The sequence below is a fragment of the Camelina sativa genome, chromosome 6, assembly GCF_000633955.1.
Source record: "Camelina sativa cultivar DH55 chromosome 6, Cs, whole genome shotgun sequence".
Taxonomy (NCBI): Eukaryota; Viridiplantae; Streptophyta; class Magnoliopsida; order Brassicales; family Brassicaceae; genus Camelina; species Camelina sativa.
In genome coordinates this window covers 4,393,552-4,418,893 of record NC_025690.1, presented here as the reverse complement: position 1 = coordinate 4,418,893, position 25,342 = coordinate 4,393,552, and the positions used below count along the sequence as shown (strand labels likewise).

At 36.3% G+C, this 25,342-nt stretch overlaps 1 long non-coding RNA gene across 1 annotated transcript; it reads left to right on the top strand.

Annotated features, from left to right (window-relative positions):
* LOC104790386 lies at window positions 23,851–25,089 on the top strand. Its single transcript, XR_768682.1, has 3 exons — window positions 23,851–23,985; window positions 24,067–24,131; window positions 24,346–25,089. It is a non-coding gene; the product is annotated as an uncharacterized LOC104790386 (long non-coding RNA).

The following is a 25,342-nucleotide window of genomic DNA, read 5'->3' as shown; positions in this document are numbered from 1 at the left end:
AAATCTACAAATCTTTTTAAAATACTAGTTACTTATAAATTTAAATCTTTAGACCAACAACTTAATTATAATATATATACATATATGCATATATATATCCAAAGCTAAAATCCCAATTCAATATTACTCAAACTTAATTTTTAAAACCCTTTATTAACATCTTAACCTTAAATTTAATATTCATAATAAAAAGTAAACAAAAAACTATAAAACCAAAAACAAAATAAACTAAAGCCTTTCATTGGCTAATACATAGAGACAAGGATTGAGCTTTGGCTTATTCTCCACCATTGATAGATTCAATCCAACGGATGAAATATTCTCCTTCTTTTTTTCTTTCTTTAGGTTAAAACTCTTCAATTATATTCTCCTTTCCTCTTCGTATCTGTCTCCTCTTTAATTTACTTCCTCTTTTACTTACGATCATCTCCTACATCCTTATACAAAGACCAATCTCATCATTCTTATGGAAAAATCAAACAGTTTGCTTCCCATTTCCTCACATCTCCGATCGCTGGAAGATGCAGAAGGTGGCGGTGGATGCCCTTAGGAACGTCCCCATGTTACTTCTATGGCCTGAAGCGAAGGTGGCTAGCGTTTCATGATATTTGGGTTTACGGCTCCGGTGATCTCTGTGACGGATACCTAGAGGTATATCTCGCAGCCGGCAAAACCAATTCTCCGAATTCATCGCTTAAGCTTATGGGATTAGATCCGGTTTCTTAGATCTGTTTTAGGCCGGATGTCGGATGATTCCAGGTGATTGGGTTAAATCCTTTCTGGCTGAGGATGGAGGTATGTTGTGCTTGTCTTCTCTTTCCCGGAGTTCCAATGGCAGCAGTTCATGTGATGTGTTTTGGTCCTGCGGCCGGTTGTTGGTGGTGGACAGGCGGCGATGGTTTATCAATTGATTTTTTTTTTAGTCAAATAAATAATATACTCACAAATTTGTGAGTAATCGTGTCTAAAATAACAATAAAAAGCCATAAAATTTCAAATAGCTACAAAGCTATAGATACAACAATTTGTGGTTAGTTCGTAGCAACGCTTCCTCAAATAGACACAATTATCAGATAGCTACGAGCTCAAAGACACAAAACAAATTTGTGGCTTTTTGTGGATATGGACATAATAGCCACAAAATTATGGGAATAGCTACAAAAAAATTTGTGTCTATAAGCTATTTTTCTTGTAGTGCACGTCCAATATCTACCCTGTTAGAGACTAAAGACTCAAGTTGGTTTCCCGTTCTGATACCAAATAAAGAACACATATTTGTAAGTCTACATCTTCTAGTACGTATTTGTTGAGTGCGACTATGTATGAGCATAAAGTAAAACAACACAGTTTGTTAACGGGGTTTGGATTTCCTTCGTCCCCGGGATCTAGTCCAGAACAAATCCACTAGAGCAAGACTACAATTACAATTACAAAATTGTATATCATATTAAGCAATATTGGAGCGACGTCATACATTTTGTGTGCATTTCTCAAGAATACCCTAGACGCGTAAGTCTTCATGAAATATGTCTTGGTGTTTATAACAATTGTTCAACCCTAGAATTGACAAGTTTCCAATTCTGCACCAATAGAAATTTTCCTATTCTAAACCGGTAAACTAACATATTTAGATAACTCCTAAATAGAACTAATCCTAATTCCATAACTAGGTAGGATTAGTATAGCCTGCACCTCAAGCTATCTTTAAGCTTATGCCAATAGTAAGTAACTTGTTTAAAAGCCTATTCGAAATGAGTGTTGAAGCTGTAGTTAATTTGTATATTAATATGATAGAACATGAGCTAGTAGCCTAGTACATATACCTCCCTATCGTTTGTTTGCGTTTAATCATATGTCTGCCTTTACGTTTTTTTTTCTGTTTTTTTTTATGGTAACTATAATATAGAAATGCAAATCTAAATGTAAGTGCAAATAAACAATCGAAATCACGAATGAGTCAGAGTAGTAAATAGAAACAAAGTGAGTGGGAATTTCTGATTTGTTTATTCACAATGCAAAATCCTGATTAAAACCCCCAACTTAGTTGTTACTACTTGCTTTTAACATTTTCTGGCAAGTATTTGAAAATATTGAAAGCTATGTAACAACAAACCTTCATATTATATATGAATTATCAGGTCCATATATATCAGAATTACGATACCAATTTTCGGGTACCATAGATCATATATTTGTTAACTTTCAGTTTTTAAAAAAGACTCGGCCACCGGCTTTCTCAATTCAAATAGTAAATAATAATGTTAACCGTAGTTTGATCTTAAATTGACTGCTATATATACAATAGTTTGGTTTGATCCCCACGCAAAATGTCGATACACTATATTGAATTGTGACATCAGAACACACACTAACATAACCATTATGCTATATTGTTATGATTGTTTTATTACTTAGTTACATGCATACCGATAAACTGAGATTTGGTAAAGATTAGTTGTATATCGAGAAACGGTCCAAATGCACGTAAGTAAAATGTCGTCATAATTGAAACACAAGTGAAAAGAAATTATAAAACTATCCCAAAGAGAGTTGGGTCATTGTATAACACAAGGAAAAACTGTTATTTGCTAACAAAACCATAAATGTTATTTGCTAAACACAAGTAAATAGGTAACAGACTGTTGAAACTTCGTTACCTTGAGGATGTGACTTTGATAGATCGCCAACACCATTGGATCTGATGAGGCAAAAAACGTTGTATCTTCAGGTCGCGTAAATACCATTACACATTGAACCAAATTAAATTGGAAAAGGATTTAAAAAGTATTCGCAGCTTTGAATATGGAAAACAAACCCATGCATCTTGAAGAGCGGAGAATGGTGAAATTGCTTGCTTAACGAAAGAAGAGGAAGGTGATATTGGTCTCTCTCAAAGGGAGGAGACTGAGACGTTTCTCCCCTTGGAGGAAGATGTTGAGGAACATAGACGAGCATCTCGAAGAAGAGTTTTTCAATAAAATATCCATCTTATTAATAAAGAAAAATATTGGGGAATGCCTAAAGGTCGTTTGTTCGTATTAGGATATACATTAATATATTTACTAAGATAGAATACTATCACAATAGAACTAGTATTTAATTAATTTATATACATACTATCAGTTGTCTATTAGTGATTTTTTGGGACAAGACCATATATATAATTTACTCTGATTTCGGGTTTAAGCTTGAGGGGATGTACGAGTTTCGGCTCAAATCCTCCTAGTTTCTAAAAGACAATACTGGGAAGTTGTTAGAAAAAATTGATGAGATAGAGTCTCGAGAGACTAATCTTCGAAATATAGAAAAAAGAAACAACTGCTTGAGATCAGTCATTGTTGCGGAAATTAGATTAAAAGTTCAAGTGAATAATCTTCTTTCTTTTGGCAAAGAGAAGAGTTCAAGCGAATAATCATTCATTCTTTTTCTCGTGAAAGAGAGAATCTCTAGAATTTGATTATAAAGAATAACTTTTTTACTTATGTTTGGAAAATCTCCTCTCAAAACTAAACACTTCTAAAGCTCTCTCTTAATCTTATATCAATGTCGCAACTCAACAATTTATATATATATATAGACTTTAATTCTTTTTCCTATTAAAAACTTAGATCTATATAACTCCTAATTCCATTTGTACTTATCTTGAATCTCTCTCTTATCCTTATCTCTCCATTGTAAAGATATCTTGGACTCTAAGATTCAAAGCTTATCCAACAATCTCCCTCTTAAGCTTTGAATTACCCTTTGCTAAGCAGGCCCAGCGATTGACCAGTGCAACAAGTGCATTTGCACAAGGACCAAAAAAATTAAAGGCCAATAAATTTAAGGCCCAATAAAATAACATTAAATCTAAAACTAACTTGCTTCATTTCTTCCTATTTTGAACCGACCTCACGCTGTCTCACTTGCTTCTCAGTTCTCAACAGACCCAAAATATGTTGTTGCTGCTTCCTTTTTTGTTATTTTGACATAATCTATTTTCTTTGTCCGATTATTTAGTAAAAAATAGGGCCTTTTTTTGTGATCGCATCGGGTCACTCTGTTGATTGAGCCAGCGCTGTTGCTAAGTCATGAACACCAAGCAAGCTTCTCATTTCCATAAACTGAATCCTCGCCAATTCTTTCGTCAATGCATCCGCCTTTTGATCAGCTCCAGGAATGTGATCGACATAAATAAGCTCCCGCTGAACACACTCACGGATAAAATGAAATCGTTTGTGAATGTGTTTGCTTCCCCCGTGAAAGACAGGGTTCCTTGCGAGTGCGATCGCTGCCTTGTTGTCAACATACAAGGTGATCTGCTTACTCTTCCAGCCTGTAACTTCACTTAACAGATCCTGAAGCCATATTGCTTGCTTAGCTCCTTCCGTCACTGCCATAAACTCGGCTTCACAAGATGAGAGTGCGACTGTGTCCTGTTTCTGTGAGCACCAAGTAATCGGTGTGTCACCAAAGAAAAACACATGACCAGTCGTACTCCTTCCACTATCTTGATCAACATTTTGACTATTGTCACTGAAACCTACGATCTCTTTTAAGCCTCCTCGCTTGTACTTCAATCCGTATGATGCTGTTCCACGTAGATACCTTAGTATTTGTTTCATAACTTCTCCGTGTGACTTGCGTGGACTCTGCATATATCTGCTTGTTATACCTACTGCAAACGCTAGATCAGGTTGCATATGCAACAGGTATATCAAGCAGCCAACATTTCTTCGATATCGAGTAGGATCTATCTCCGCTTCCTCAAGAGCTTTGGAAACCTGCAAACCAAACTCTATTGGAATTAAAGTTGGATTACAACTCTCTAATCCAGCTTCCATTAACATCCTACGTGCATAACCTTCCTGTTTGAAAGTGATTCCGTCTTCTTCTTNGATTCACTTCAATGCCAAGATAATAAGTAAGATTCCCGAGATCAGTCATCTCAAACTTTGCAGACATTCCTTCCTTGAAATCTTTTATTGTCTTGAGATTGTTGCTTGTATAGTAGATCATCAACATACACAACAACTAAGAGCAAGTCACCTTCTTTTGATTTCCGATACACTGAAGTTTCTTTAACACACCTCTTGAAGCCCATCTCCTTCAAGATTTGGTCTAGCTTTGTGTTCCAAGCTCATGGAGCTTGTCTCAGACCATACAAAGCTTTCGACAACTTGTAAACTTTGTGTTCTTCACCCTTAACCTCGAAACCTTCAGGCTGATCAACATAAACTTCTTCTTTTAGTTCACCGTGCAAGAAGGCAGTTTTCACATCCAAGTGATGAATCTCCCATCCATCTGATGCAGCCAAGGCAATTAGCAATCATAAAGTCTCTATGCGAGCCACTAGAGCGAAAGCTTCTCTTAAGTCTATGCCACTCTCCTGTACATAGTGAAACGACCTGACCCGTTTTTTTTTTAATAATAAATAATAATAATATAAATAACTATGACTAGTGGTCCCATACCCACTAGCCACCTAACCACAATCACAAACAACAGCGGAATAACAATACCAATTAAATAACCAATAATAATCCATAATAGAATAACCAATATCCAATCCTAACCATTTCAATGTCAAACAACAAGAAACACCAAACCGGCAATCCTAGCAATGTTTCTAATGACCCAACTCTAGCAACCTAGCAATGCCAGACAACATCCAATCGAGTCCCTAGAACATCTTCCTCTTCATTTCCTTGATTCCACAATCACACTTTGCCTTTACCTGCACCACAAACACAAATTGAGATGCATGAGTATTTGATAAATACTCATTGAGGCAATCCTCCCATCTACTGGGCTGTACACACAAGCAATAAGATCTCTCATGCCACAAACAACAGTAATAAAACAAACCAGGAACATGAACAAGTGACCCGACACGATCCGGTTACTGTCAGAATGGTGTCGACCGATACCAGAAGGTGTCGACCGACACTGGACATCTGGTGTCGACCAACACCACTTGGGTGTCGACCAACACCTGCTCGACACCCTTGAAACCCTAACGGTGTCTACCGACACCTCCACATGGTGTCGACCGACACTCGTTAAGTTCCCGAGCCGTCCTCGCGTTAGTGTCGACCGACACCACTGTCGAGCAGTGATTTCCTTCGAACAGAACCTCCGAATCTCGCCTCCAAACTTCTCCTCTTTGTCCCACACAATCCCAGGAACGAATGCAAGCCTCAGGAGCTACAAAAAACTCACAAACAAACAACACACAATATCACAGAAACAGAGATCTTAGCTTAGATAAGCCATGGTCATGCACTCACCTTAGCCAACAAAGAGATCTAAGCCCAAAAGACGAAGCTACCACCACAGAAACCTTCCCACCACGTTCCTAACGTTGGATCTTCACTCTCACAGCAAGATCTCTCCAAAAACGCCTTCAAATCTCACAAACTCTCACAAGAACTCTTAGAAACTGTTTTCTCCTCTTTCTCTCTCAAAAACAACAAACGGCGACCAAGACAAAAATAAAACACGACCTAGGTCGTTTTCCCACTTAAATATCTCGGTTCAATGGTTTTTCCTAAACCAAACCGGTCCAAATCGATAATTAAATCAATCTGGTCGAACCAGAAATAAATGGTGTCGACCGACACCACATGAGTGTCGATCGACACCACATGAGTGTTGATCGACACCACATGAGTGTCGATCGACACCCACTCCCAAAACGCAGAGTTTTGGTTCGCGGACGTTACACATAGCCTTTTGCAACCAATCTTGCATGATGCTTACTTCTAGACCCATCTGCATTTCTCTTGATTTTAAAAACCCATTTAAGTCATATCAACTTCACATCTCTTGGATTATCAACTAGTGTCCACGTCTTGTTTTTGTTGATGGAGTCTATCTCTTCTTTGCAAGACAATATCCACACTTATTTTTCTTTAGCATCTTTGTACGAACACGGTTTATCATTGATCAAGAACAACAATATCTCACTTTCTATCGTCGATAGAAGGACATAGTCCTCAAGACATTTCGGTTTCTGGGTTTGACGAGTGGATCTGCGTAGAGGCTGCTGTTGTTGAGTTTCACGAGTGACAATTACCTCAGTGTCATCTCTGTTTTCCTGAGAGACTTTCATCTTCTTCTAGTACATCATTCTCATTATTGGACACAACTGGTACCTCTCCTGCATCCTCGGTGTCACCCCATCGCATATAGAACATTCCTGGTTCCCTATCTGATTCTACAGTTGGTAAGTTCCAAGTCCACTTACTCTTCTCATCAACAACTACATCACGACTTACAACAATTCTACGAGTAGATGGATTGAACAACCTATATGCTTTTGATCCAGGCTCTATTCCAAGATGGACCAATGACTGTGATCGATCATCTAACTTCTTAAGGTGTGCACCATCAATCTTAGCATAAGCGACACACCCAAATATTCTCAAATGATCAATGTTTGGTTTTCTCTCTCGCAGGCTTTCATATGGTGTGATGTTGTTAAGAGCCTTGGTAGGTACTTTATTGATCAGATAGGTAGCATGATGAACACCTTCCCCCCAAAGGTAATTCGACACCTCCATAGCCTTAAGTAGACTCCTTGTCCTCTCCATTAATGTTCTGTTCCTTCTCTCCACCACACCATTTTGTTGTGGGGTGTAAGATGTTGTTAGATGTCTTGTGATCCCATCAGATTCACAAAAATCATTAAACTCCCTAGATGTAAATTCACCTCCTCTATCCATTCTTAGTGTTTAAATAGCTCTTCTAAGGTCCTTTTCTAAAACATTATTGAATCCTTTGAAACTTACAAAAGCTTCACTCTTCTCCTTTATCAAGATAGACCACATATATCTTAAAAATCATCAATTATCACAAATATGTACCTATTATTTGCGAGTGTTGCAGGTGATATGGGACCACACAGGTCCGCATGAAGTAGCTCCAACGGTTTAGAGGCTCTAAATAACACAGCTTTTGGGAACACATGTCGTGTCTGCTTACCAACTAAGCATGATTCACAGAGCAACTTTTCTTCTCTTACATCAGACAAACCGTGAACCATTTTATGCAGAAACATTGCCTTGATCGTCTTGAAACTGATGTGTCCGAGTCTGGCATGCCACTTCCAAGTGTTGTCTTCAATTTGTGATAGTAGTGATGTCGGTCTTCCTATCTTGACACTGATTTTGTAAAGTTGATTCGCAGATCGCATTACCTTCACCCAAAGCCTCTCACTTGGATCATGAACTGTAAGATAATCTCGTCTCATACGAACATCACAGCCTACCTCCGTTGCTTGTCCTAAGCTTAGTATGTTGCTCTTGAGGTCAGGGATATAATAGATGTTGCTCTCCATTCTTGCTCTCAAACAATATTGAACCTATCCCTTCAATCTCCACACATGATCCATCTCCAAACTTCACTTTTCCTTTTATGTTCATATTAAGCTCTGAAAATAAGTCTTGTTTCCTGTCATATGGTTACTTGCAATATTGTCTAGATACCACATGCCTTCTTCTCTGCTATAGTTCTTCGGTATGAGCTTATCTTCGTTTAAGAAGACGACTTCATGCATATACAGGGTCTGATCCGCTTTTTCTGTTTCAATCTTGTTTGCTTCTTGTACCTTTTGTAGTTTCTCGGGACATGAAAACGCATAGTGACCAATCTTGTCACATTTGAAACAAGTTATTGTTTTCTCCTTCTTCTCCTGAGTTTGATTCTGATTTGTGTGGTAATCAGTTCTCTCTTGACTATTATATCTTCCTCTGCCTCGTCCTCTGCCACGTCCTCTATATCCTCTTCCTCCTCGGCCACGACCTCTGCCACGAAAGTTGTTAAAACTAGGGTTGTATGTCGATTGTGATTGATAGTCAGAACTAGTAAACAATAATTTTCCTTGTGCGTCTTCTTGTTTATCTTTTCCTTGTATTCTCTCTTCGAAAGCTTTGAGTCTTCCAACTATCTCTTGGAAGCTAGTAGTATTTAGGTTTAATACTTGTTCTAGAGAGGCAACAAGATGAATAAACTTGTTCCTTGGCACACTGTTTAGCAATTTCTTCACCATCCTAAGCTCGTCAATCGTTTTTCCAAGTGATGTTGCTTGAGTTGCGATTTCTGATAGCTTTCCTGCAAAGCTATCAACCCTGTCTGAATCCGCCATCCTTAGCTTCTCGAAATCAGACATTAGAGTCTGCAAGTGTGCCTCCTTGACACGACCAGCTCCCATGTTTCTTGACTTAATCGAATCCCAAATATCTTTAGGTGAAGGGAGATCACCGACTTATAGTATAAGAGATTATGGGATTGATTGGAACAATAATGCTATTGCAACGTCATTCTTGTCTTCATCGGTTGAACCTGGTTCTATTCTCTCCCAAACCTTTTGAATACGCAATATGACCTTCATCTTCATAGACCATACCGTATAGTTTGTAGAGGTAAGTTGAGGACATTGGATCGATACTGATTTGTCCATATCCTTTGGACGTGATCCAGTTGTTAGTTCGCTCATTGTTTAAGAATCAAATCCGCTCCTTTGGATTGATTAAACCTAGAGCTCTGATACCAAATAAAAGATGTAAGAAGAACTTGATTATAAAGAATAACTCCTTTAATTATGTTTAGAAAATCTCCTCTCAAAACTAAACACTTCTAAAGCTCTCTCTTAATCTTATATCAATGTCACAACTCAACAATTGATATATATAGAGACTTTAATTCCTTTTCCTATTAAAAACTTAGATTTAGATAACTCTTAATTCCATTTAGACTTATCTTGAGTCTATCTTTATCTTTATCTCTCCATTGTAAGGATATCTTAGACTCTAAGATTCAAAGCTTATCCAACACGGCTATGATACCAGTAGCGCGAAGATTAAAAGATCAGATTGGTACAAAACACACGAGTGTTTTTCACCAACTTCTATTGTCTTATTTGCTAACTGGTCGACAAGATACTCCCAAAGCATATGAATAGATTTAGATATTATAAAGCTGATCATACTGTCGAAGATTCTTCGGCCAACGTAACTAATTATAAGTAAAAAATAAAAATAACTTTTTCACTTACGAATGGGACAATAGCTAACAGAATTAGTGTCTCTTTCCTGCAAGCAAAAAATTGGCTTGTTTATAATCGTAATGACGCTAAATTATTCGTCTAAAGTCTAAACTAAAGAGATGATATTTAGTCCAACAAATTTTAGTATTGCATTTTTATCCAACACATTTTGAATTATTTAGATAATTTGGCTCTACGCCATTCTTTCCTTATCACAAATTTTGAATTATTTAGAATATTTTTTCTTAACAAATATATTATATAATTGGGCTACAAACATTTTACATTTGAGAGAGATGACTAGTTCAAATGCAGCGTTTGCGGTTGCATTTGCGAGAGATTGCGAAAACAGACGGTTGTGATTTCAAGCGTTATTAAGCGTTTTGAATGACTCGTGTAACGCTTTATATGGGTGTGTTTGCGGGAGTTTTATGACTGGCTGACCATCGGGTTAAATAACGGTTAAAATATAATAAATGTAATATATAATTATATAAATATTTAAAAACCAAAATTTTTATGAAACTTAATTTATAATTAAAAATCATAATAGTACTAAAATAATTATTCAAAAAACAAATAAATTTCATATTGAAATATTTATTAATTTATGCATTTGAGTTTTTACCAAAAATTTCATCAAGTAATGTGATAAATGACAAAACATATACTTTATATCGTAGATCTTATCGGTTAGATCTCACACACTTAATAACTTCCTCACATTTAATCATAAGGCCAAGTTAATTAATGATGAAAGACCAATGTACTTGATGTTTGGAAGAGAAATACTTTTTGTTTTCTTGACTCTCACATAACGATTTTTGTAATGCAGTTCTATGGAGCTGTAGTTGCATCAGTAGGAATGATCAAGCGAGAGCTGAGAAGAGTTAATGGTGATTTGTTTTAATATTTTTCACAAGTAATCATATTTTCTAAATTTTTTGATGAAATTTTATATTTATTAAGATTTTTCTGAACATATGTGCAATGTGCCATTAACTTTACATATTTTTTTTCAAGTTTTTGTAATTAGAATTTTATTTTCTTGTAATTGTTTATTTTATAATTTTCTCAATCATATTCTTATTTCATTTTCTATCATCTTTAATGGGTACAATGGTTAGGTAGAAGATATAAGAAAAAAAAAATTCAGTATCATTGATTTTTATTTTATTTTATTCAATCCCAACTGCAATCGCCTGCAACCGCAAACGCTTATGAAAAGCAGCTTTTGGAATTCAGTGGTTTTGAGCGGTTGTAAACGATTGGAAATGGTTCGTATGGTTGTTACCAATCGCTAGCAACCGCTACTATCCGCAAACACAACTTTTGCAGGAAGTAGCGGGAGAATCAATCAACACCACAAGAAAAGAATCAAAAATATGATATTTCCTAAATGACACTCCTTTAAAATTAGAAAATTAATAGTTTCACGGCCTATTGTGACGGATAACTAAACCATAAACTTTAAATTTCTCAAATATAGAAAACTTCTTCAGAGTAGGGGCCATGGATTCTAGCTTATACTAATCAACTCCTTTGCCCTAAGATACGAACCCAAATAAGTAAATCCCATATGAAAATCCTATATGATAGACCTTGGTGGGACAAATTACTACACAATCGAAAATTCTTATTACATTTGTGATGCAAGAAAAGACGTGAAGGCTTCATATTTCCACCATACAATAATGAAGATAAACAGAATGACTTTGCCTGTCAGGCTTGTGGGCAATATACAATTGGTACAATCTATTAATATTGTAAAGGATGTACCCATGTTGACAACACCAAATCTTACTTCAACAAAGAGTGTGTCGAGTCACCCATTGTCTTCATATCCCCTTTTCACCCCAAATTTCCTCTCCAGCTTCTCTGATTCGATACAATGACGTTTATGACAAGGGAATACCAATATTGCCATTTTTGTGGCAAAATGATAATTAAAGGTTTAGTTTACTATTCTTTTATTTGTCATCTTATTTTCCATCTTTTTTGCACCTGAAAACGGGATATGAAGACAAATTTTGCGGAAGTGATGATAACAAATTTTGCTTCTACATATGTCACCAATGCAATTCTCTTATCCACAGAACTTGTGTAGACTGACCGCGCGTCATACAAATATCACGCCACAACCATCGTCTCCTTTTTACTTCTTCTCTTCCTTCTGGAGAATGGTCATGCGGAGTTTGTCGTCAGGTGCTTGACGGAGACTTTGGAGAATACTCTTGCTCAAAAGATTCTGCTTATGCAGTGCATTGTAGATGTGGAGTGCGAAGTGATGTATGGAATGGGAAAGAACTTGAAGACCAACAATAAAATGTATATGATAATATTATGAGGTATTTAATTATTATTGTTATTTTATTTTTTTAAAAATAGGTCGGATTGTTTCATATGTCACCAAAGTGCACTTATCTTTTCGGTCAAGGGTACTGAGAGAACTTCAGAGTTAACCGTGCTTGAGCTGGAGTAGTTTCAGGATGGGTGACCTTACGTGAAGTATTGTCGGAACTGTGCGAGTGAGGACAAAACACAAGGAAAGATCATGTGGTGATTTGTAGAGACGGTAAACAAGTCTTTAAAGCATCTCGGGCGTAGCAAATTGACCATCGGATATGGATAGGCTCACGGGCCTAGTGAGAGGATGTGAGGCCCATTAAGGATTGTGGGCCCATGGACTGGGAGTGGACATGGAACTCACTAAGAGGTGGTGGTCGGGGCGGTACAAATACAACCTAAACAACCTAAATGATAATAAATATGCATAAAAGAAGATATAATCAAGCTCTAAAAACACATTAAAGTACAAGATATCATAACAAGAAAAGGAAAACAAGAGGACCAACTAGAATGCGGAACATTGCAAAACACCATGACGACAAGGTATTAGTTGAATTTACATATATTTGTGAGCATGTAGATGATGGATCAATGACACTTTCATCTTTCCTTGGGACAATTTGGAGAGAACATGTACCTGTCCTACTTAATGATTGGAGGCACTTGCCTCATCAGACTAGAGACACACTATGGGAAGAGATTTAGACATTTTTTGAAATTACATATTACTTATAGTAATGCTTTTGTCTATATAAGACTATAACATTCAATTTTGTTATAGGGGAGGTTCAATTTGATCAAAGATTGGCAATGACACATCTCATTTCTATCTTTTATAAAAATTTCTCAAATAGAAAAATAAATTAAAATAACATTAATCACATCAACACATGTTCGCAATGCAATAAATATTGGTTCTATCGCCCAAAAACAAATCTACTTTATATCTTATATAAAAATAATTGCAGATCAAAAAATAAAATGAAAACAACATTAATCACATCAGAACGCGTGTTCGCAATGCAATAAACATTGGTTCTATCGTCCAACGACAAATCCACTTTCTATCTTAAATAAAAAAATTCAAAATTCAAGAAAACATTACTCAGATGTTATAGAAAAATATGAATATTGCTCATATATTATACATCTTCTAGAAATTATTCATTTATTGAGTGCTCTGGTGTTATTACAATTATCAACCTAGGTTCAATTTTCATTTTTTGTTTCGAAAATATTAAAAAATACACATCAGCAAACTATTTCACGTCATACGACGACTGAGTTATAATGTTTCATGGCTGACTTATAACAAAAAGTAAACTGAAAGTAAACAGCTGAATTTTATTACTTGATGGTTGAGTTATAATACTGAAAGAAAAACAAAAGGTCTGGTAGATTCATATGACAGCTGAGTTATAATGCTTTGTGGCTGACTTATAACAAAAAATAAACTGAAAGTAAACAGCTGAATTTTAGTATTTGACGGCTGAGTTATAATACTCAAGGGAAAACGAAAGGTCTCGTAACAAGAAATAAACTGAAAGTACACGACTAATTTATATTATTTCACGGCTGAGTTATAGTACTTAAGAGAAAACGAGAGGTCTCTTAGATTCATATGACGACTGAGTTAAAATGTTTCGTGGCTGACTTATAACAAAAAAAAACTGGAAGTAAACAGCGTAATTTTATTACTTGACGGCAGAGTTATAATACATAAGAGAAAACGAAAGGTCTCGTAGATTCATATGACGGCTGAGTTATATTGCTACTCCATTGTATAAATAACTCAGCTGACACAAACCTTGTTCGAGAACATGTAGCTCAGCTTTAGCTGATGGCTCAACGCGTTCAATCCATAGTCATCGAGAACCAACTTCACAAGCTTGTCTTGCGTTGTTTCCGCATTTATTTATACAACTCTACACCCACTATCGTCGGTGTTAAATATATACTTGTGTTTCTTTACCCAATTACTGGAAACAACAATTACTGGAATTGGATCCATGAACGAAATTGAAGAAGAATGAGGAAAATAAAGTTATGGATATCTCTGTTGATGTGAAGAACAAGGTGAAGAACATGTAAATCCGTCACTTTTGAACCATGTGAAGAACAAGAGTCGAAAAAAGACGTTTCGTATTTCCTTAGAACATGATGACATGGAATAATGCATCCGAAGTGGCAAGTCAACCACCAAACGAACATATAAATCAGCCTAATTAGCTATCAAACAAAATTTTCACTCAGTCGCAATCATGAATGCTATTACAGTAATTAAAAAACAAAAAACGGCTGCCAAACTCAGTCGCTTAATGTCATAACTCAACTGAGAATCTGTAACTCAGCCGTAACATTTAATAAGTCGGTCGTAACTGGATGATATTCTAGTAATTAATCTTTTGCTACTAAGTCAGCCGTAAAATAGCCGATTTTTCCGATAAGTCAGCTCATGACAGTTGAGTTATAGTATTTAATCATAACTCAACCGTAACGACATCTCGTAAGTAAGCCGGTTTTAATAACTAATTCAGCCGTGTCGAAGTATTACTCAGCCAAGTTTTTGAAAATTCAACTATTGGATAAAAACTCAGCCGTACTTATGGCTTAGTTATGCTCGTAACTCAGCCATTTTCTCATAACTCGGACATATATCATTAAGTCAGCCATAACTATAGGCTGAGTTATGCTCGTGATTCAGTCAACCGCTCATACCTCAGCCAGCCGGAGAAAGTTAATTCAGCCGTGTTGAAGTATTAACTCAGCCAAGTTTTTGAAAACTCAACTATTGAATAAAAACTCAGCCGTACTTATGGCTGAGTTATGCTCGTAACTCAGCCATTTTCTCATAACTCGGACATATATCATTAAGTCAGCCATAACTATAGGCTGAGTTATGCTCGTGATTCAGTCAACCGCTCATACCTCAGCCAGCCGGAGAAAGTTAATTCAGCCGTGTTGAAGTATTAACTCAGCCAAGTTTTTGAAAACTCAACTATTGAATAAAAACTCAGCCGTACTTATGGCTGAGTTATGCTCGTAACTCAGCCATTTTCTCATAACTCGGACATATATCATTAAGTCAGCCATAACTATAGGCTGAGTTATGCTCGTGATTCAGTCAACCTCTCATAACTCAGCCATTTTCCATAAATCAGCTGCAATATACCATAAATCAGCCGTCATTACCGTTGTAGCGCTTTACGGTTGAGTTATTTAATACACGTCAGCGACTTCTTACGTGGCGACGTGATTTGTCTGACATGGCAATAACATTTTTGTAATTACGTTTTTTTTATAATGTGCAACAAGGATATGTCGGGTATAGAAAATGGACTCGAAATATGATAGTAATAAAAAAGTTTTGTATAGTTCTGGTAATATTACGTAAAATATATGACACGTGAGTAAATCTTCTAAAATTCAAAGATAAAATAAAATAATATTAAAACAATATTAATCAAATCATAACACTTGTTCACAATGCAATAAACATCGATTATATTGTCCAACAAAAAATTCTACTTTCTATATCAAAAAGTAAAATTTTAAATATTAATCACATCATAACGCGTGTTTGCAATGCAATAAACATCGATTACATCATTAAACAACAAATATACTTTCTATCTTTTATAAAAAAAAAGTAGCATATTAGAAAACTTCTGGAAAAACGTTTCAAAAAAATTTCTTTTAAATCTTTCAAAAAAAGTCGAGATGAAAGTACCAAAAACTGGAAGAGAGGTAAAAAGAAATAAATTGTGTTTCTCGCTTATGACAAGAAATCAAGGAGCATAACTTACTCGATAGTAAACCAAGAAAGATCTAGAGATAGTAGACCAAGATGACTTCAGGTAATTTGAAAATCGTTAAGAATTTCGATAACTGTTGAGCTTCAGGTATTTTTTTTTTTTTTGAGAAAATGATCTCGTATAAATTTTTATTTGGAGAAATTTTCATGTAATGTTAGTCGAATAGATGATACACATAAAATTTCACATATATAATTAAACAAAAGTTTAGTCAAACTTTTCCAGTCACTTTCATAATTTCAAAATTATCTAGATTTCTAATTAAAGTTGAGTTTACTTGCATGCATGTGTCACTTTTTGTTTCTCTTCAAACATTTTTAACTTAATATTTTTGTTAACATCTAGAGTAAAGTTCTTAATTAAAAGCTCAACAATTTTCAAAAACTTAAATTTTTTTATATTTTCCATTTTCATATATTAAATTCTTTGAAATAAAATAAGCATATAATATTCACATGTTTCTCAGTTTCACCAGTTTCTCCACTACCAAGATCTAGAGATAGTAGACCAAGAAACTGAGAAACATGTGAATATTTTGAATTAAATGGTGAAGTTTAAATCACTAACTGCCATTTTAAAGGAGTGGATTAGGAGGGCGCAACACATACAAATCCTTTTTCAGATAACCCAGAGGGAAATCTGAAGACTCAAACAAACTGTTTGGCCAATATATAATTTATTTTCTGATTTTGAAACGTTTACTATAAATATATTAATAAGCATTTCACAGAATCTGATACTTAAAACTTAATGTCTTACTTAATTAGGCATCTCTCTTAATTTGGGTAGTGGTTTGGACGGTTACAGTCTGCTACATTGGATACGGGGAATTTCTGTAAGTTGTTTCAAAGCATGGTTCTCTGAAGCCAATCCAAAAAACAATTTCCTGGTTTTGCTCTTCATTCTAACAATAGGATTATTAATGTATTGTTGTAACGTATTTAAAAGATTATTTTTAAAAAAAATCTTACTAACTACGTTAGAACAATTTTAACAATCTTTACTGATAAATTATTATTAGAATGAAGAGCAAAATATAGTGTGTTATGAATATACATGTTCCCCACGTTGACATGCACGAACGTTTTTTTTTTTAAAGGAGTTTTAGATTTAACATTTGAACAATGCATATATATATATTAACATTGCATAGATCCTTATTTTAACAATGCATATATATATATATATATATATATATATTTATTAACATTGCATAGATCTTTAACATTGCATAGATCCTTATTTTAGCACGGATAACACTTAACTTAAGAGTATTATAAATTATAATTTTTTCACTAAAACAAGCCACCGGACGGCTTTGCTGACTAAGCACAGCACCAATGCCCACCTTCGAAGCATTACAATGCAGTTCAAATGTTAGAGAAAAATCCAGTCAAACAAGGATTGGAGCAGAAGTCAGCTTTCTATGACCCTATAGTAGTTTGAGGGCCGAGACTTGGGATTCCGAAGACTATGGTGGTAGATGAGTTTGATCGATACTATAGGAGTTTGTTTGGGTACACTCTAAAGTATCGATCAAACTCTTCTACCCCTATAGTCTTCCGAACCCCAAGTCTCGGCTCTGAATATACTATAGGGTCATAGAAAGCTGCGAGCTGCTCGAAAAGTGATGCGGAGCGAAAGGTGGTGGCAGCGGTGAGAAACAGAGACGGAAGTGAGGCTCTGTTTTGTGAAGGTAAAACAGAGCAAACAGGAGAGGAGAGGCGAACAAGCGGATCGGAACAGTGAGTGAGAGTCCTCCTCTCAGGTCTCGTGCAAGACAAGATCTTATGGGCAATTTAGATTGCCTCTTTTTTGTTTTTTTCTTATTCAAATCAATGGTGTCATACATAGGTGATCACAAGCTCTATTTATAGAGTTGTGTAACGACTCACGAAACTTGATCCTAATCTAAGAAGATAAAGCCAAATAAAACCCAAAGTTTATCCTAGATAAAACCAAATCAAAAGAAATAAAAACCAACACCGACTCTTTCGTGATGGGTACGCAAACGACTACTAAGGCCCATCAGAAGAACAATGTCCGCTACATCAAAAAGTCCTGACTCGAGCATCTGGTCGACCCAGTTGCACATGTGCTGCAACACAGAACCGACTCCAAAGATGGAGCATTCGTAGAAAGACTCGAATTAGGAGCGAAAGGATCAGTTTCTGGGTCAATTCGTTGGGCAAGGAGAGCATGGTTAAAGGATTTGGATCCACCCACAATGATAGGGAGTTTCCCGTTGGAAACTTTAGATATGGACAGTGTCACAAAAGGATTAATTTTTGGGACAAAACATTGGGAAGGAGAGCATGGTGAAAGGAGTTAGATATATCCACCCACTATGATAGGGAGTTTCCCGATGGAAACAACTATAGATTCGGATATGGATGGACCTACGTGCCAAGAATGGTCATGGAATCCACTAAAAAAAATAGGCCCATAGACCAGAAGTGGACATGAGGCCCAACGAAAGAATTGACGATCGGACGTTACAAAATTGCAACTCATGTCACTACAAGAAAACATGCAAATAGCGACTGCACTATTAGTCACTGTCTAGTCGCAAAACGATGTGTTACGACTAAATAGCGACTAAAAGCAGTAATCGTAAATCGAGAGTCGCTAAAATAAATAGTCGTAAAATTAGTCGCCAAATAGCGACTACATTACGACTATTTTGCGTAGTCATAAATTTAGTCGTAATGTAGTCACTAAATTTAGCGACTACGGTACAACTATTTTATGACTATGCTAAAATAGTCACAATGTAGTCACCAAATTTAGTGACTAATTGATGACAAACTTACGATTATGTATTTAGACAATATTATATTTATACTGCATTAGATATATATATATATATATATATATATAATTTTAATAATAATATATTTTATTAATTATTTTTAAATATATACTCCATCCGTTTCAAAATATAAGATGTTTTAGAGAAGTTTTTTGTTTCATAATATAGGATGTTTTCAAATTTCTATGCAACTTTTAGATTAATTTAATATTTTATATTATGCAGTATTGTTTCTTATTGGTTGAACTTGTTAAAAGTAAAGACTTCTTAATCTGCATGCTTTAGTTAAAACATCCTATATTTTGAAACGGATGATGTATAAGTTATTGAATAACAGGTTGTCTTTGGAATGAATTGATATTAAAAAAAAAAATACTATATTTATTATTATGAAACCATGATATAAAAAAAACTGTATTACAAAATAAAACTAAAAAACATAATTAAAAACAAGAATACAAAAAATACATCATACTACTAAAAAAAAAAGAAAATAAATATTGGAAATGCAGAAACATCAAGGGTTAATGTTTGAAGCGAGGGAAAAGGAGGTTGCTTTGCTTTCCCATATGAGAAGTCTTTTGCTTTTGAGATGAATGCTAAAGATTTTGACCTGAAGCAAACTGCAGAGACCGAGACAAGGAGAAAGGAAGCCTAGCTGATGGAAGCATCTTTTAAGGAACTTAAAGCGAGGGAGAATGGGCTCAGATTGCTTAATGACACCATTAGAGAGAAATCAGCTGAACTGGAGAAGAAAGAAGTTTGCTTACATATACATAAACTGGATTTAACAAACATAAACGAGGGAGAATGAGCTCACGCTGCTTACATACCTTGAAGCGAGGGAGAATGAGCTCAGGTTGCCTATTCATGAAAAGGACGAGATTGAAATTTCTTATTCAGGTTACTGACTTCAATAGTATCCATGTCAATCTTTAACACCCACAATGGTGTCGAACGACACCAACCCAGAAATCCCTTCAAGCTCCTTCTCGCCGCAAATCCCTAATCCACTACAACCATCGATTTTTTGATCGATCTAACACTAAAACAATAACACTTACCTAGATTACAGCCATGAGAGAGCTTCCTTGTGTCTCCCAATCCACCACCAATCTCCCATCCATCCCCTCACACATGAAGAAGATGGATCTCCCTTCTTCTCCTTACTTCCCAGCCACAGCTCTCCCTTCCACATCCACAGATCTCCCCAAAAACACCAAGAAGATTCCTAAAAACTCTCAAGATCACTCTCAAACGCTTTCTCTCATTTTCCTCTTTTTTCTCACTAAACAGCGACCAAAAGCACCTCCCCCCCTTGACATAGGTCGCTTCTCCACTTATATACTCGGTTTGGACAACCAAATAAACCAAACCAACCCAAAATCGCGAAATAAAATAATCTGGTCGAACCAGAAAAGCTGGTGTCGACCGACACACCTCTGGTGTCGATCGCCACCCATCCCCAAATCACACTATTTGGTTCACGGATGTTACAATCAAAAACCAACGTGTGGCTTTATAAAGATGTTGCACAGTTTTTTTTTTCGTTGGACAAAAATATGCATAGTTTTATTTATTTATTTATTGTTCAAACCCCCAAACGTAGCAAACCGGCCGTCGGATATGGATGGGCTCACGGGCCTAGTGAGAGGACGTAAGGCCCATTACGGAAGGTGGGCCCATGGACTGGGATTGGACATGGGGCCCACTGAGAGGTGGCGGTTGGGGCGTTACAAAAACAGATAAGTCGACAGTCAAGGCCAAGAGGTGTTGAAGATTTGAGCAAGACATCAAATCGCAAGCTCACTCATGTTATAGCGACGCCACATTCACATACAAGGTGGAGATGTGGTAGATGGTCCGTATCAAACTGATATTGGGACGTTGAAAGGGTTTCCATAGCTGATAGACACAATGGCTTGATCGGCTTATTGAAAGGAGGAGGGTGTTTGAAGGGTTAAGGTTGGACATGGTTTTCTCGAGAAAGTTTGGGTAACCACACTTCTATGGTAACCATATTATAGTATCATCAAGTGATATTATACATTCATCATGGCAAACAAGTTTTTAAATCTTTCACAAACTAATTTTGTTTTCAAATTAATTGTGTCCATGACTAACCATTAAGACGGCTACATGGGATAAAACATTAGGCAATGGATTGATAACTTCAACTCTCTTCAGAGTTAAAGCCATCGAAAGTATAATTTCTGTGTATAAAAATAGTAATTATTAGGCAGTGGATTGATTCCTTCCGGAAATTACAATCTTGGCAAATGACTAATTGAAATTTGTTAGCTACTAATTAAAACTCTACAATTCAATACTACTCTCTCCTATATGATTCTTTAGAAGATGCTTTCGAACGTTTTTGTTTCATTTTTTCTGTTTTAAACCGAAACTTTTAATATAATTAAAACTTCTTGTGACTATTAATAGTTTGCAGAAGTAGTTTTGTTGATTTTTTTGTTAGATAACAAATGTCAAAAAAAAAAAGAGGATAGTTTAATCTCTAAATTCTTCTACTTTTGACTTAAACATATTATAAAAAACCATTATATTCAGTATAGAATCCTTAAAGCAAAGAATCGACAAATAAATAAAACCCATTCCTATAAAGCAGATTTATGGACGACAAAGCGGAAGAAGATCCGTGTAATTAACACTAACCATACCATTGTTCACATTTAAGAGTCACTCTTGTTTGTTCCCACACTACTTACTTACATAGAAGTTACTTAGTCAAATTATAAATGGACTAAAACAAGTAAGTTGTAATTGATTTATTTAACGTTTCTTTCGTAGATGGTAATTAAGAGTTAGATAGTTCCCCGAGAGCTTAGCTTTAAGCTTTATGTATATATATGCCTGCAAGAAACTCAACAAACAAAGAGTTGTTATACGAGATGCCTCATTAAATAAAGGGTCCCTTAAATAAAAGGCCACATCTTACATGGATTGATTCAGTGTAACAGTTTCCAAATAATAATCACGGTAACCCGTAAGACCTTCTTTTATGGACCGGAGAAAGAGCTCTGGTATGCATGTGTTGGTCTGATAACATATATTGCAAGAAGTGTAGAATTCGAAAGCTTTTGTCAAGAGTACCAAGCACAGATACTCGATCGTTTCTCAATACAGTAAACAGTAGCAAACTTTGCAAAATACTAGATTACATATTAATCTTTTTTTTTTCAAGATAAATTTTTTCTGTCCTCAAAAAAATCTGACAACGACGACGAGTAAATTATTTAAGTTATGCAGATAACATGTATATCATAGAACGAACACCAAAATAAATATAGAACAGAACCACGACGAGTATCATAAAAAGAAAACACTAACATCAAGACTTCGAGGAAATGACAAAGTAGCGTAAAATTACTAGAGAGACTAGGGTGGTGGTAAATAAAAATTTTGGGATCCGTAAAAATTTTGAAGATGGGTACTCCGAGGTCTTGGGAACATAAGGTGATGAAGATGGGAGTGAGACCAAATCTTCAATGAAAGGAGATAAAACACAAATCTCGGAAGAAAGGCAACAGAGGACGCGTGTCAGAGGATAATACTTGAACAACCTCTTCTTATTGTCATAAAAAAAGAGATGACCCTTCTTACAAACCGTCAATGGCCTGAACCAGACTTGCCATGGTTGAGAAGGTACAAAACTCCGAAGACTGATGGAGTAAGTGTGGCTCCAAGACATATCTTGTGGGTCCCAAGCACAATATTTCTAGTGTCCAACCAGAGCTATTATCGGTTTTGGCAATGGTTAAACGGTCATCAAGGTTGACTAGTTGGTCTGAGTCGCAGCAAATAGGGGGAGTTGGGATATGATGAAACTCTTTTGAAGATCCAAAGCCAGTATACTATGATAAAGGTAGATTGACCCATTGATAAAGGTAGACTTCCTTCTTGCTTCAACATTGTAAGGAGGAGGATTCAGTGATTTCCGCCATTCCCCAATATTGACATCAAGGATCTCGCAGAAAGGGTTAGGATCGAAAAACATCCTCACTACTTTATAACTCCCACTGACTACGTCCCTGCTGAATCCCATCACCCAATACGCAGGAAAAGTATTCCACCAATAATCTACCATACCAGTTGTAATTTCTAAGACACATATCTTATCACAAAAATAACATGTTGATCTGGTGAGAGAGAGAGAGAGAGAGCTTACACGTGGAAAGGGGGCGACCATATCGGGTATCCACTGGATCTGGCCCGGAAGGGAAACTAATGGATGCTCCGGTACAAGGAACCTGGTACGGGGATGCAAACCAAACCTTCACATGTCAGCGAGGGTCGTGTGGTGGCGTCATCGCAGTGTAAATAGACCACATCGATCTCTTCGAATCGCGGCGTCTCGGACCGGTGGTCTACGGCCGCCAGGATTTTCGGCATCTTCTGCCTCTGAATTTTCATACGCCTCTCCGCGAACCCCCTCGACCCTATAATATATCTCCATTGTTTCGATACCGTTTTGAATTCGAATACGGATTTCAAGGGCAGTCGGATGAGAATCTCTTCCACTAGATCGGCGGCGGCTTTGGTTTTTTTTCTTCTTCTCTCGTTCTTTTTTTCTTTCTTTTCCTTTTTTTTTTTTTTTTTTCTGTTGTGAAAAAGGGAAAATAGTAAATCCTGCCATGAACACACAGTAGCATTCTTCCTCTCCAATGCCACAAACAGTTCAAACAAAGACCATTTTGTCCTCACTCATGGTTTCAGACTAGTAAGCGATTTTCCATTTAAACAATTAATAAACGATTAATTTTTTTCTTTTTCGAAGTGACATAAAGGTGGCAGAGGGATTATTACTTCATCGGGCATCGCAACAGTTTGGTTTCTGTAATCAAGAGATAACCAATCTCTTTCATCAATTCCCTTCTACGGTGTAATCAACCACCGTTGCTCCCAGCCGCCGTCAGAGGGGAAGCCTCGGCTGATAGTTCCCATGTTACCACCCCTGGCGATTGGTATGTTTTTTGTTGAGTTTTCCCTTCTTTGCGTTATATCATTGTTTAATTTTTGTTTACCCTAAGTTTAGTTTGTTTCAGTGGCGAGTTGGAGTTAGATGAGCCCGTTGTTTCGGAGGAATATCTTACCGCCGCCCCGGAGAAAGGTTAAACTCTCAAGTCTAAGAACTAGAACCCGTTTGGTTTGTGGGTCCTAAATAATATGGATTAGGGTAGACAACCGATCCGATAGACATGCCTTTCAACATTTTTTTGCAAATCTCATATGTATTTTTATATTTCCGTCTTTCGGTGGACATGTCCACCTTCTTTATATTTGGTTCATGACAAACAACATTACCAACTTCTACTCTTCTGCAGGTCGGGCGCCGATGCAGACGCTGGTAATATTGTCCGTCCACCGATAACATCATTATTTTACCCATATTAGCTATAGTTTTCATATGTATTTAAGACTAATTTAATGAGATTTCGGGTATAAAAGGTCTATTATCAAGTATTTCAGGTTTCAAGAAGGTTTTACAGGTTTTATAGCAAAAAGACCAAAAGACAAGGAAAATACGTTTTAGGAAAGTTTCATAGCTTTACAGTACGGGCCACTTTTGAAGACCTTCCACAACTCAAAATATATCATGCTTGGTATCTATGGAAAGCTGGAAGAATCATTCTTTCTCCTCAAAGTGGAATCAAGTCAATCCATTCATTCATCCGGAAATTATGCCATATTTACCGAGACGTGTTATAAATCGACGTGAAGAGAAGCAACCAGACGATGACCAGCGACCATCACCACGGCCCAGTCCAAGCCTCCTCCACGGTCCCGAAGCCTCCTTCGCCGCCCCTTGTCCTGCACTTAAGAAGAGAAGACGTTTCTACCCTTACAAAATCCTAATCCTAAAACAAAACCCTATAAATACTCTTAAGACCTAGGGTTTTCAAGAGTGCATCTTCTACAGCCCTTGGAGCCGCCCTAGCCACGACCAGAGAAACTCTTTCTCTCTCGCTCACCATCTCTCTTGAAGCTTGAAGATCTGCCATCAATCTTTCTTTCTACTCTTTCTAGTTCTTTCATACTATCATTGCTTTTGGGATCAAGTAACTTTTGTGACAAATAGAAAAGTTTCCTTTGAACCCCTTTTTGTTTATTGATTCACTTTTGATGCTATACTTTATAATATCAATGTTGTTTCTTTGCATCATGAGCGAGTAGTTTACTTTGTTGGGTTCTATGGGGTGATTCAAGGGGAATTCATAGGTTCGCTTCAATTAGGTTGTTAGATCTTATTTTCGGTTTTATATTAGAGTTCTTTTGGGACATCTTTATCTTAATGCTTATGCTTGGATTGATCACCAAGTA